Here is a 13809-nt window from a genome sequence, read left to right on the forward strand (position 1 = left end):
ACTTCTTTATCAAGACCACTGAACACAAAGAAGCGATTAAACACACACCAATTTGCATAGGCAACATAGCATTTTCTGTTTAAAAATCAAAACTTTTCATCCAGACAGATACATTTTTCTCTGAGAAGATACCTTTTTAAAAGAAAATAAACACAGCACAATCCAATTTCCCTTGCAAAAAGTGCAATCAAAAGTTTACAGAATTATACCCTATTATAATACCATATATAAGGACGAGCAGCTGATACCAGTTTCTGTTTTCCCCAAAATGCCTCTGGACATTGAGTCTTAAGGAAATAACCAGAGTAGTGTACAGTTTTGTACTTTTCTTTTACAGGATATTCCCACCTCACCTGCAATATTCTTTTGAAATATTAGAATTACCGGGACAAAAACTCAGAAGCATCTCATCACTTTTGTATCAAAGGCATCATTCTTATATAATTCTGACACATGGCTTTCAACCCTTGTGCAAAAAAATTCACCCTACCGAAAAACATGAGCTAATCTCCAAAAGCAATGATAAGCCCCTTGATATTTGCACTTGAGGACTATTACTCACGGGCATAGGTGTGCTCCTTCATCCTCTACTGCCTTGCCGAAGTCCCAGGGAATGGAGAAGTTCAGCCAAGTTTCTCCTTCAAGATCCTCACCCATGGTAGCAAGCCAAATCAGCTCACCTCTGCCTAAAGATGGAGAGAAAGAACTCGGCTTTTGAGTCCTTTATAAGAAGAATGTTTGTATCACAACAAACAACTGCTAGACAAGAAGAGTGAGGGGGAAGGAGAGGAGGAATCGATGCTGCGAGGCCAATCGTATTTCATCACTCAGCTACTTGGAAACCAGATATGCTGAGACAATCACGTGCTTTGAGAGATTTGAGGATGCAAAAGAGGACGAGCTCTGTCTTTTGTAAATTATTAACAGGGACTTTTTTCCTGACCATGAGCAAAGATTCACAGGTTACTCGTTTCAGAAAAAAAGCAATCAGGTTTGGCACGGAGCACATAAATCGACAAGTCAAGAAACAAGATTGATGATCAGAGCTCTGCCACTGACCCCTATGAATCAGGACAACCCTGTGCAGTTAGAATCGAAGCAATGTTACACTGGGAATAAAGCGGCACCTTCTAAAGAGGCCCATAACTGCAATTTCAGCATTTGCCTCTGATGAAAATGAATATTTGCTCCACCCATCTGAGAACTCACTATGGGCTATTTGGCACTATGAGCTGGAATGAAGCCACACCTGCATGCAATTCTCACAGCTCTCCTAGGTTTCAAAGTGCTGTGAACTTCTCACATGGCTTGCTTGTGTTTCATCCAAATTTGAGATTTAACATGCCTGCCTTAAAGCCATTCGAAGTTGCCAGTGTTAATGCTAGATCCTACCGAGTAATTTAAACTCAGTGGGAAGATGCTGATTCAGAAAGCTTTCAGAAAGCACTGGCTTCCCATGACACAGACGGGGACATTTGGGGCACATTGTGTTGAGTGCTATGGAATGTCTCCTTTTCTCTAGACCAGGATTTCTCAACCTCAGCATTACTGACATTTTCGGCTGGATACTTCTTTGTTGCAGGGCTGCCCTGTACACTGGGGGATGTTTAGCAGAATTTCTGGCCTCTACCCACTAAATGCCAGTAGCACCTCCAGTTGTGACAACTAAAAATGTCTCCAGCCATTGCCAAATATCCACTGGGAGGTAGAATCACCCGGGTTGAAACCACTGCTCTAGACCCAATTCTTTCGTGAAGTTTTTCAAAACAGGAGGAATGTTATTTACATTGGAGATAGGCTCATGCCAAACACAGGTGGTAGGTAAATAGTCAAGGCTGTGGGTGAACCCTAGGACTCATATGCAGGTGGCCAATTCGATTTGCCTTAATGGAGACACATTCAAAGTGGGGAATATAGGTCCACCGGTTAGGACTCAGAGCTTTCACTGCTGGGGTCCGGGTTCAATCCCTGTTGGGGAACTAAGATCCCATAAGCCATGCATGGCCAAAATAAATAAGTAAATAAAGTGGGGAATACAAACTCCACATTTACATTTGCAAACCGCTCACTATTTGTGACGGTTAATTGTATGTGTCAACTTGACTGGGCCAAGGGATGCCCAGATATCTGGTTAAACATTATTTTGGGTGTATCTGTGAGGTGCTTCTAGATGAGATGATTAACATCTCAACCCATAGACTGAATAAAGCAGATCACCTTCCCCAGTGTGGGTGGGCCTCATTCAAGGGAGAATTCACTCTCCACCTGACTGTTTCCGAACTGGGACATGGGCCTTCTCCTGACCTTGGACTGGAACTGCACCACTGGCTCTCCTGGGTCCCCAGCTTGCAGATGGCAGGTCATGGGACTTCTCAGCCTCCATAATCATGGGAGCCGACTCCTTATAATCAATCAATCTGTATGTACACACATACACACAAACACACAGACACACACACACACACACAAACACACACACAGACACACAAACACACACACACAAACACACACAAACAAACACACACACATACAGGCAGACCTCGGAGATGTGGGTTTGGTTCCAGACCACGGAAATAAAGCAAATATCACAATAAAGCAAGTCATGAATTTTTTGGTTTCCTAGTACATATAAGAGTGATGCTTACACTATACTGTAGTCTATTAAGTGTGCAATAGCATTATGTCTAAAAAAAACCAATGTGCATGTCTTAATTAAAAACAGTTTATTGCTAAAAAAATGCTAACCATCATCTGACAACACAGGGTTGCTCTAAATCTTCGGTTTGTAAAAAAATGCAATACCTGTGAAGTGCAATAAAATAAGGTATGCCTGTAAATACAATAATAGCAATCTATTTAAATTCAACACTGAGAAAATTAGGCGCATGGTTTCAAAACAAAAAATACAGATCAGTCAGTCCACAGGTGGTGGTGGACATCTTCTCATTAAGAAGACTGCCAAAAAAAATAAACAAATAAATAAAAAAGAAGACTGGCAAAGGACTTCCCTGGTGGTGCAGTGGTTAAGAATCTGCCTGCCAGTGCAGGGGACGTGGGTTCGAGCCCTGGTCTGGGAAGATCCCACATGCTGCAGAGCAATTAAGCCCATGCGCCACAACTACTGAGCCAGTGGTGTGGAGCCCGCGAGCCACAACTACTGAGCCCTCATGCCACAACTACTGAAGCCCACACGCCTAGAGCCCGTGCTCTGCAATGAGAAGTCACTGCAATGAGAAGCCTGCGCACCGCAACAAAGAGTATCCCCCACTCACCGCAACTAGAGAAAGCCTGCGCACAGCAACAAAGACCCAACGCAGCCAGAAATAAATAAATGAATAAATAAATTTATAAAAAAAAAAGAAGACTGGCATGCCTAGAAGAAACCCTGCAATGGGGAAGTTGTCTTGGGAGAAGGAACAGCCTTCAGAGCCTCAGAATTTCCTTTCTGAGTAGGAGCTGGTGTGATCAAGAGGAAAGTGAGTTCCTCACATGGTACAGTGTGTCAGTATGGCTGTCTGTCCACTCCAGGGCTTATTGTGGAAGTTACTATGGAGGGGTCAGTCTCTGAAGGGTTGAGGTTTGTGCTTTGAGGTTCCTATGGGAAAGGGTATTGAGTGGGCAGGGAAAGAAGGGTGCTGCATCCCATTTCCTTCAGGATAAGAAAGAGTTTTTAATAAAGCAGAATGGTGTTCTGAGATGTGTAAACCACGTCCCCCTCTATGGACTGGATTGTAGGAGGAGGAAGCTGTGTGCCTTGGGAACTGTCCAGGGTGCTCAACGTGGCCTGGAGAGGGGAAAGACCCTCCACTTGAGCGCTGGGTCCCAGAAGCAGGAGCTTCAGGAAATAAACTCTCTTTATGTCTAGCCTATCTCCCATATTTATTCCCTGGCTGGGTGCTGTGGATTCTTCTTTCCTTTTTTTTCAACTTGGAAACACTCACTGAATTGCTGCACTTTTACATTACAGCTGGATACCAAGGATTTATTAAACGCCTACCGAGTGGGCTGTGCAATGGCAAATATGAAAGACTTAGATCACATGTTGCTACCCTCAAAGACCTTATATTCGAGGATGAGAGAGAAAGATGATAAATACCCAAGAGCAGCGGATTTGAAAGATTACATTTCATATTTTCATTTTATGTTTTTACATAAAATTGGATTATTTTGCTTAGTTTAAAAAACTAAAGGTAGGGCTTCCCTGGTGGCGTAGTGGTTGGGAGTCTGCCTACCGATGCAGCGGACATGGGTTCGTGCCCCGGTCCGGGAGGATCCCACATGCCGCGGAGCGGCTGGGCCTGTGAGCCATGGCCGCTGAGCCTGCGCGTCCGGAGCCTGTGCTCCACAACGGGAGAGGCCACAACAGTGAGAGGCCCGCGCACTGCAAAAAAAAAAAAACCTAAAGGTACACTTTGAGTGACTTTACTTATGAACATAATCACCCTTTTTGACTAGCCAATAGAAAAAGAAGACTACTATTTTTTTAAAATTAATTATTTATTTATTCAATTTATTTATTTTTGGCTGCATTGGGTCCTTGCTGCTGTGCGTGGGTTTTCTCTAGTTGCAGCAAGCGGGGGCTACTCTTCGTTGTGGTGTGTGGGCTTCTCATCGTGGTGGCTTCTCTTGTTGTGGAGCTCGGGCTCTAGGCACACGGGCTTCAGTAGTTGTGGCACGTGGGCTCTAAAGCGCAGGCTCAGTAGTTGTGGCTCATGGGCTTGGTTGCTCCGCGGCATGTGGGATCTTCCTGGACCAGGACTCAAAGCCGTGTCCCCTGCATTGGCAGGTGGATTCTTAACCACTGTGCCACCAGGGAAGCCCAAGAATACTATTTTAAAGCTGAGAAAATAATTTTATACTCATCTAAAGGAAGGTGTTGAGAATTATTTAGAGCTGCTCAGATAAAGTCCTTAATTCTGGGTCTGACATTCAAGGCCTCTGCCATCTCTTTCCAACCTTGCTTTCTGGCCCTTTCTCATACTTTCCATGTCAATTATATTAAAGAATGCAATGAGCTCCCTGTGATTTTCCACCTCCAGACATTTGGTTTTTTTCTGTTCCCTCCCATTAGACCACAAATTCTCTTCTTCCTGACCAAAATCAATCCTTCCCCAAACACCGGATTCATAGCCCATTTCCTATGATGTCTTCCACTTTCTCCAGGAGAATTAATCTCCCCACCTGGGTACTTCTAAAGGACATGGTACCTCTGTAAAAGCAGCTATCGCGCTCTGCCTTCCGTTGCAGGGACTTGTGTTCAACTTGCTAAACTCACTGACCATTCTAGTATGCTTTTTGTAGACACTTTAGGATTTTCTACATAGCTGATCATGTGACCTGCAAATGAAATCAGTTTTACTTCTTCCCTTTCGAATCCTTCTCCCCACACCGCCCACCCCCGCCTTGCTTTAATGTACTGGTTAGAACCTCCAGTATAATGTTGAATAGAAGTGGTGAGAGTGGAAATCCTTTCCTGTTCCTGACCTTACGGGAAAAGCATTCTTAAGTAGTATTATACAAAGAATTGATAAACCGAACTTTATCAAAATTTTTAAAATGCGTTCTTCAACAGTGTACGGTGTAGAGAAAATATTTTTGTGTTCCTGAATAAATTTTGCTGAAAACTTGCGATGCTGAGCTAAGAGCAACCCTTGGGAAGGTAATTAAGAACTAGGTACACACTGAGAGAACTCCAGACAGATGGACTTAACTTTTGGGGTATGTGTTTACATTTCAAGGGAAAATGAGGCTCAGGGCCTTGGAGAGCCAGAGACATTCAGGCTTATGCGGTCCCTGAAAAGATTTCACTACATTCCAGAAGGTTAGGGTAAGAACCTAGGATCCTTTCATCCTGTCTCCAAGGAGCCAAAGTTTTATTCCCTCTTTTTGAAAGAAGAAGGGGAGGCAGCGGCCTCTTTCTCTTGTTTACAAGCAAAGAAAACCCATTTTTCTTCATTCCTCACCTGTGGATTATCTGGTCCCTCATATAGGACTTTTCCATCTGGCTTTCATGTGATGCCCCAGGGGTAAGGTCTGGGGCAAGGGGACCAATGCAGTGATTATTAGGTAAATAACACTAATGACAGTCTGTCTCTGATTCAGAAAGCGTCATGAACACATTCAGGATAAAATGAATGAAGATGGATATTAAAAACTCAACAAAAAGACACTGGGCTTTGATTTCTGTCTCTCTTGCGGTTGGAGGCTGTAAAGAAAAGGTCCTAATTTTCTGAGAAATGGCACATGCCCTCCGGTCAAAAGCAGTTTCTGTGCTCATTTACCTGCCAGTTTTCTCATTTTTTCCTTCATTTTTTTTTCTTTTATTGTGGTAAAATATACATAACATAAAACTTACCATTTAAACCATTTTTCAGTTTACAATTCAGTGACATTAGTACATTCACAATGTGCAACAAGCACTACTATCCATTTCTAGAACTTTTTCATCATCCCCCAAAGAAATTCTGTACCCATTCAACAATAACTCTCCATCACCCCCTCCCCCAGCCCCTAGTAACCACCTTTCTACTTTCTGTCTCTATGAATTTGCCTATTCTAAAGTACCTCATATAAGTGAAACCATAGAGTATTTGTTCTTTTGTCTTTGGCTTATTTCACTTAACATAATGTTTTCAAACTTCATCCATGTTGTAACATGTATGAGAATTTCATTCCTTTTTATGGATGAATATATCCCACTGTATGCACAGACCACATTTTGTTTATCATTCATCTGCTGATGGACCCCTGGGTTGTTTCCATCTTTTGGATATTGTGACTAATGCTGTTATGAACACTGGTGTGTAAGAATCTGTTTGAGTCTCTGCTTTCAATGCTTTTGAATATATACCTAGGAATAGAATTGCTGGATCACAGGGTATTTCTATGTTTAACTTTTTGAGGAACTAGCAAACTATCTCATACAGCAGCTGCACCACTTTTCTTTCCCCCCAGCAGTGCACAAGGGTTCCAATTCCGCACATCCTCACCAACACTTGTTATTTTATCTCTTCCTTCACTTTTGTACTTTTGTCAGCTCATCAGTAATTTTAAGCTTTTAAAAAAGTATTTTATCTAGAGAATTGGTCTGAACAACCCTGCTACTCTTAGAAACAGGAGACCTCCTTTTACTTTTTTTTTTAAACAAATTTTCATGACAATATCACACAGAGTTGGTACAATAAATCTCAAAGTAATATCATTGGCTCTACAGCACCTGGGGAAACTTTTATTTTTGATAGAATGCTAAGAACAAGTACATCTTTAAATTTACATTAAAATACATATTATTTTGAATTCCTAGGTTCATTTTTAGTACTCCTCTTTATACAAATTTCTACCCTTCTCATGTGGCTGACATGGTGTTAACATGAAATGAACATGTTAACACTAAAAATACATCATGGGGCTTCCCTGGTGGCACAGTGGTTAAGAATCCGCCTGCCAGTACAGGGGACACGGGTTCGAGCCCTGGTCCAGGAAGATCCCACATGTCACGGAGCAACTAAGCATGTGCGCCACAACTACTGAAGCCTGAGCCTCTAGAGCCCGTGCTCCGCAACAAGAGAAGCCACCGCAATGAGAAGCCCATGCACCGCAACGAAGAGCAGCCCCCGCTCACCACAACTAGAGAAAGCCCGTGCGCAGCAATGAAGACCCAGCGCAGAAAGAAAGAGAGAGAGAGAGAGAGAGAGAAAGGAAGGAAGGAAGGAAGGAAGGAAGGAAGGAAGGAAGGAAGGAAGGAGGGAAGAAAGGAAGAAAGAAAAGAAAAGGAAACAAAGGCGGATCTATTTTTAAAAAAATAAAATAAAATAAAAATACATCATCGGGCTTCCCTGGTGGCGCAGTGGGTGAGAGTCCACCTGCCGATGCAGGGGACACGGGTTCGTGCCCCGGTCTGGGAGGATCCCACATGCCGCGGAGCGGCTGGGCCAGTGAGCCATGGCCGCTGAGCCTGCGCATCCGGAGCCTGTGCTCCGCAACGGGAGACGCCACAACAGTGAGAGGCCCACGTACCGCAAAAAAAAAATAAAAATAATAAATAATAAAAAATAAAAATACATCATCCACAGAATAAGTTATTTTAAGTTAAAGTCACCCTTTGGAGAGCAGCCTAGTTGGTGTTTTGTAAAAATGTTTTTCTCTAGTAACAATAAAAGCTGACTTTAATGAAAATTGAGGAAATGTCGGCACTACTTTTCTGTTATCTACACACTGTCATTTATTTTTCTATTTTCCTTTGTTTTCTCTGTAAAAGAATAAGGAAAATATCACACAGCTTGCTGAGAATAAGACCAGTCTTTTTCAACCTTGAACTTATAGTTAGAAATAACTGACACAGAATGAGAGTTTATCCTTGCTGCAGAAAGTAAAGGAAATGTCATTAAAAACATAAATTGATTACAGCCTTTTGAAATTGAAGGGGAAATTTTCCTCCCAAACTCTTTCTCTCAATCTAAATGCTCCCAGTAATATTGTTCAAGGTTCAGATAAGTCGGCTATTAAGTAAATTAGCCTGGAACCTACAAGTGGCATTCAAAAACCTGTCTAGCCATGAAAGATTTAAGCTGAATTGTACCTGCAATGAAAAATGAGGAAAGGATTACAAAAGCTCATTACGTAGAATTCACATAGCAATTCATGTTTTCTATGCATCTACAATCAGATGCAAGTCATTGCTCTAAAAGGTTCTGTGCATTTTTCAGTGGGCACCGTTCTCCATAAAACTCACAATGGCAGAATTTGCTATTTCCATCCATCTTCCTTCCCTATCATTCATTCAATGTCTACTGAGTACCGAGAGTGACCCAGGCATTGTGTTAGGCAGTAGGGCTAGAGAAATGAATACTGTCTGGGCAAGTGCAGTGACTTCAGCATCCCCTCCCCGCAGTGTTTGAGACTGCAGGCTGCAGTTTTGTCTCCCTGCCTGAGCCCTTCGAATCGATAATCCCTTATCCACCGCCCCACATCCATCTGCTATTTGGTTCCTGACCTGGCTTTATCCCTGGGCACTGCTATGTAGGTCTGCCTCACTCCTTCCACATTTTGCATCTTGCAAGCCAGTCTCAGTCACCCTCCACCTTCTCCTCAGCTCTGGAATTCTGCCTAGCTGTAATGCCCAATTCTCCCAATGAAAGTTGGGATTAAGGATGACAGATAAAATAGAGGACTCCCATTATATTTGAATTTCCAATAAACAATGAATTTTTTAGTATAAATATATCCCAGGTAATATTTGGGATGGGACATACTCAGACTAAACAATTATTTGATATTATCTGAAATTCAGATGTAACTGGAGTCCTGTATTTTTATTTGCTTGATCTGGCAACCCTAGGCATGGCAAATAAAATACATTCCTCAAGAAACTGACACTGTGAATTAACATGATGAATCACAGTAGAACTTGTCTGGGACTGGTACTAGGTTGGGTTCCCCTGGAAGCATACCTTAAGATAAGAATCTGAGTGCAAGCGGTTTATTTGGGAGGTGACATAAAAGAGGGAAGGGAAGGAATCTAAAACAGTGTGCATTAACCGACAAGTTACTGCTGTGGATAACTGAGAACCCTCTTCAGAGATGTCTCCCCCAAGAGACGACAGTGCTGCAATATCTTTCCTCAGCTCACATTTGGCATTAGTCGAGGATCGCTCCTGGGGAGTTTAACTCCCCTGCATTTCCAGCCAAGTGTGTCTCGGCAGCCAGATGAAAGCCTCTGGCAGAGAGTGACAGGTGCTTGCAGCAAAGCCAGCAGAGACAGTGAGTGCCAAGGAGATAGGAATAGGCACTGCTGTGACAGCACCTGCTACAGTGATATCTCTATATTGTGAGCCCTGTATAAACTGAGTTAATTTGGGAATCAAACCTAAGTCCAAAAATTGTGGCAAGTAAGAATTGGGAAACACCTCAAAGATAATCTAGTCCAACTCCCTATTTCACAGATCAGGACGTTAGAGAGAGAATTTCTTATCCAAAGGAAAGAGTTACCTTTTGGCAGGTCCAAGATGCTATTTCTATTACTGTCAGGTCACCATCAAACAGTGAAGGATGATTTGCAAAGTACTTTCATATTTCATAGACCCCAATCCTACCACTTCACACCCAAAGGAGAAAAAGCTCTTTGAGTTTGGTCAGGAGTGGGGTGTTAGGCAAGGACCAAAGTGATCTGGGTATTATGTAGACTCAGAGGGCCCCTCTCACTGTGAGCTGAGAACCCAGCCTCCTGCTTGGATCTGGGAAACAGAGGAGGGTGTGAATTAGGAATCAGTCCTCTTTTATGCAGAGGGCACCCTGCCCCAGAGAAAGGTCGCTACCCTTTGTCTATTCCCCATCCTCAGGTCAACTAGGTGCTTGGCCTTCCTCAGATCACACTGAGATCCCATATAAAGAAAGTTGCCTGAGGGAAGATGGAACTTCTCCAGGAGTACCAGGTTAGGCTGACCTCTTTACTCCATCATTCCGGTATTCCTTCAGAGCGGTCCCACAGAAACCTTAGCAGTGGACAGAATTCTTTTTCTGATTCCCTCCCAAATTTGGGGTGAAAATCAAGTGGGATCATGGTGTGAAATCTCTAAATAGCTATAGATTTGCAATCTATGAAAGATAACATAAAATAGAGATTCCAGCTCCTGGCACAGAACTGCCACATAATAGACACTCAATAAATGTTTAATGAATGAGGGACAGAGTCCCTGAATTGAAACTTATTGCTTACCCTCACTTAAAAATCAATGTATTCTACTTTTTGCTCAGTTTGTTAGGAACCCTTGACTACATGATTTGACACCGATGTTCATACTCTGTGCCCTGGGATATAGGGTGCAGCCATTAGTATTAGGAGTAGCTAAGGAAAAGGAAGGCAAGTATGGAAAAAAAATACCCAATGCAAACTTTATGACCTGAACAAAATTTTGACAGAACTAATAGTCTTTGAAAGGTATCCATGAGGCTTTTATTTATTTAAGCATTTATAATTTAAACCAAAACAAGAAAACCAATCAAGATAATGTAACTGATTCTAACTTAGAATTTTTCTCCAGCCATATGTAGCAACTAATAATTTCCTTATCTGGCCCATAAATGACCTCACAGTAAGTCAAGGAAATTCAACTGGGATCTTAATGTCATATTTAACATTATTTTTCACCTCTTTTTTTTTTTTTGCGGTATGCGGGCCTCTCACTGCTGTGGCCTCTCCCGTTGCGGAGCACAGGCTCCGGACGCGCAGGCTCAGCGGCCATGGCTCACGGGCCCAGCTGCTCCATGGCATGTGGAATCTTCCGGGACCAGGGCACGAATCCATGTCCCCTGCATCGGCAGGTGGACTCTCAACCACTGCGCCACCAGGGAAGCCCCTATTTTTCACCTCTTAACTCAATATGCCAGACCTACACTTAGAGCATTACAGATCGTAAGCAAACCCACTTATCAGCGTCACTTTAAAAAGTAAAGTGACACTTCACTTTAGTAAAGCTGTTGGGGAAAGCAGTGAGATGGTAGTAAGCAGCATAGTAAGTCTCTTCTCCAAGCACTAAACACCAAACCGTAGAAATGAACTCAACCTGCAATGCTCTGCATGTCTTCAAGATGTGTGCGGTAAAATCTTTATGTCTATTTAATGAGAACTTTACTTCTTGAAATCACATGTTTTCTAAGAAGACAATGAGTGTAACCTTAAGTCTGTATCACTCTGAGCTTTCTTTATGGACACAGTGTCTTAAATTCCAAGGAATTCAGACACGAGTTCTTAAAAGGCTCTTGGACACCACTGAGTCCATTCGACTCATTTTACAAATGACACGATCAATGCCCAGAGAAGTTAAGTGAGATTCTCTAGCCCAGGGCTCAGCAAACTTTTCCTGTAAAGGGCCAGATAGTAAATAGTTTAGGCTTTGTGGGCCCTATGGTCTCTGCCACACCTTCTCAGCTCTGTCACTGTAGTGTGAGAGGCAATACAGTTGGCCATCGATATCTGTGGTTTTTACATTCACAGATTCAACCAATCACAGATCTAAAATATCCACACACAAAAAAAATTCCAGAAAGTTCCAAAAAGCAAAACTTGAATTTGCTGCACACCGGCTACTATTTACATAGCCTTTACACTGCATTTACAACTATTTACATAGCATTTACATTGTGTCAGGTATTATATCTAGAGATGATTTAAAGTATATGGGAGGATGTGTGTATGTCATATGCAAGTACAATGCAATTTTATATAAGGGACTTGAGCATCCTCAGATCTTGGTATCCACGGGGGTCTTGGACCTAATCCCCTAAGGATACCGAGGGATGACTGTACTTTGACAAATGAGCATGGCTGTGTTCCAATAAAGCTTTATTTACAAAAACTAGTGGTGGCTTGGGCTTGGCCTCTGGGCTGTAGTTTGCCAAACCCTGATCTAGATTGCACAGCTGAATAATGTCATAGGCAGGCCAGACCCAGCTTCTATTGAGTGGCTATGTTTATTTATTCATCTAACTAATACCTACTAAGAGTATACTGAGTGCCAGACATGAGGTGGGATGATAAGACATTCTGGTACAGTTGAATAACCCCACGTCAAGACTGTAATACTTTGTCTATAGGGATAAAATTTAGCAGTCTCTACTAATTGTGTCTCAAGAAAACATCTTCAATTGGAGATCAAATTTCTGATCATGGAAACTGTCTATGAGACACGAAAATTTGATCTTCTCTAGAACTAACAGCATAATACATCTGCAGTTGTAGGTCTCTGTTCTCAATGCATAGGTGGCCCTGATCGTTCTGTTCCCAGACATGAGCCATTAGGATTTCCAGGATCAGCACCCCTACCCAACCCCGCTGGATCATGGACATTCCTTCCAGGGAGTTCTCACAGAATTTGGCTCACCCTACAACCAACGCCTCCTTCGTAATACAGTGTCTCTGCCAAAGGGTATCATAGAGAGGACCCGTTTTCATAGACAAATGAGAAGATCCAAAGGGACTGGCTCAAGTGAAGCAGGGGGACAGGAGAAATGTTGACCCAGTTGTTGACACTTTCCACAAATATTTAAAGCCCCAGCAACATTCTGGGCAGGCTGGGCTGAACTGCAGACAAAGTCCCTTTCTAGAGGGGCTTAAAGGAGAACTGGGAGGGCATTAAACTGATAGTGATAAGTTCTGTGAAAACAAATAAAGAAATGAGAGAGTAACTGAATAAAGAGTGGATGGGGGCTGTGGAGAGAAAGAAGGGGGCTATGTAAACTACAGTGATCAGGGAAGGCCTTTTAAAGAGGGTGTAATTTGGGATAAGTCCTACATGATGACAAGGAGACAGCCTCATAAGGATCACGGTAATAAGAACCATGATTCTTAATGCCCTGAGTTCAAATGTCTTGAGGCAGAAACTTGTTTGGTGTGTTCAGTGTGGTTAGACTAGAGAAGGTAGGTAAGCACAAGAATGCTGTGAGATGAGGTCAAAACGGAAGGAAGGGGGTGCAACCCCTGACCACCATGCCTATGAGTCAGTGTCTACAAAGTAGGGGACATGCTCCACGGGGCATGACCCTAGACGATCCACTGGGGTGAGTGAGAAAAACATCAGCACTTTTATTTACGTATATTTTTGTCTAGGGACTTCCCTGGTGGTCCTGTGGCTAAGACTCCACGCTGCCAATGCAGGGGGCCCGGGTTCAATCCCTGGTCAGGGAACTAGATCCCACATGCTGCAACGAAGATCCTGCGTGCCGCAACTAAGACCCGGCCCAGCCAAATAAATAAATAGATATTTTAAATATATATATATATATATATATGTATTTGTCTAAAATAATAGGAAA

General features: G+C 42.7%; 1 long non-coding RNA gene across 1 annotated transcript in view; it reads right to left on the reverse strand.

Moving 5' to 3' along the window:
- Window positions 1–562: 562 nt before the first annotated feature.
- Window positions 563–13809, reverse strand: part of LOC137217635 (uncharacterized) — a 59025-nt gene continuing 45778 nt past the window's right edge. Inside the window, exon 3 of the long non-coding RNA XR_010940155.1 lies at window positions 563–686. This is a non-coding gene — a long non-coding RNA (uncharacterized lncRNA). The remainder of the gene's footprint in view (window positions 687–13809) is intronic.

This window comes from Pseudorca crassidens, chromosome X, assembly GCF_039906515.1.
Source record: "Pseudorca crassidens isolate mPseCra1 chromosome X, mPseCra1.hap1, whole genome shotgun sequence".
NCBI classification, from domain to species: domain Eukaryota; kingdom Metazoa; phylum Chordata; class Mammalia; order Artiodactyla; family Delphinidae; genus Pseudorca; species Pseudorca crassidens.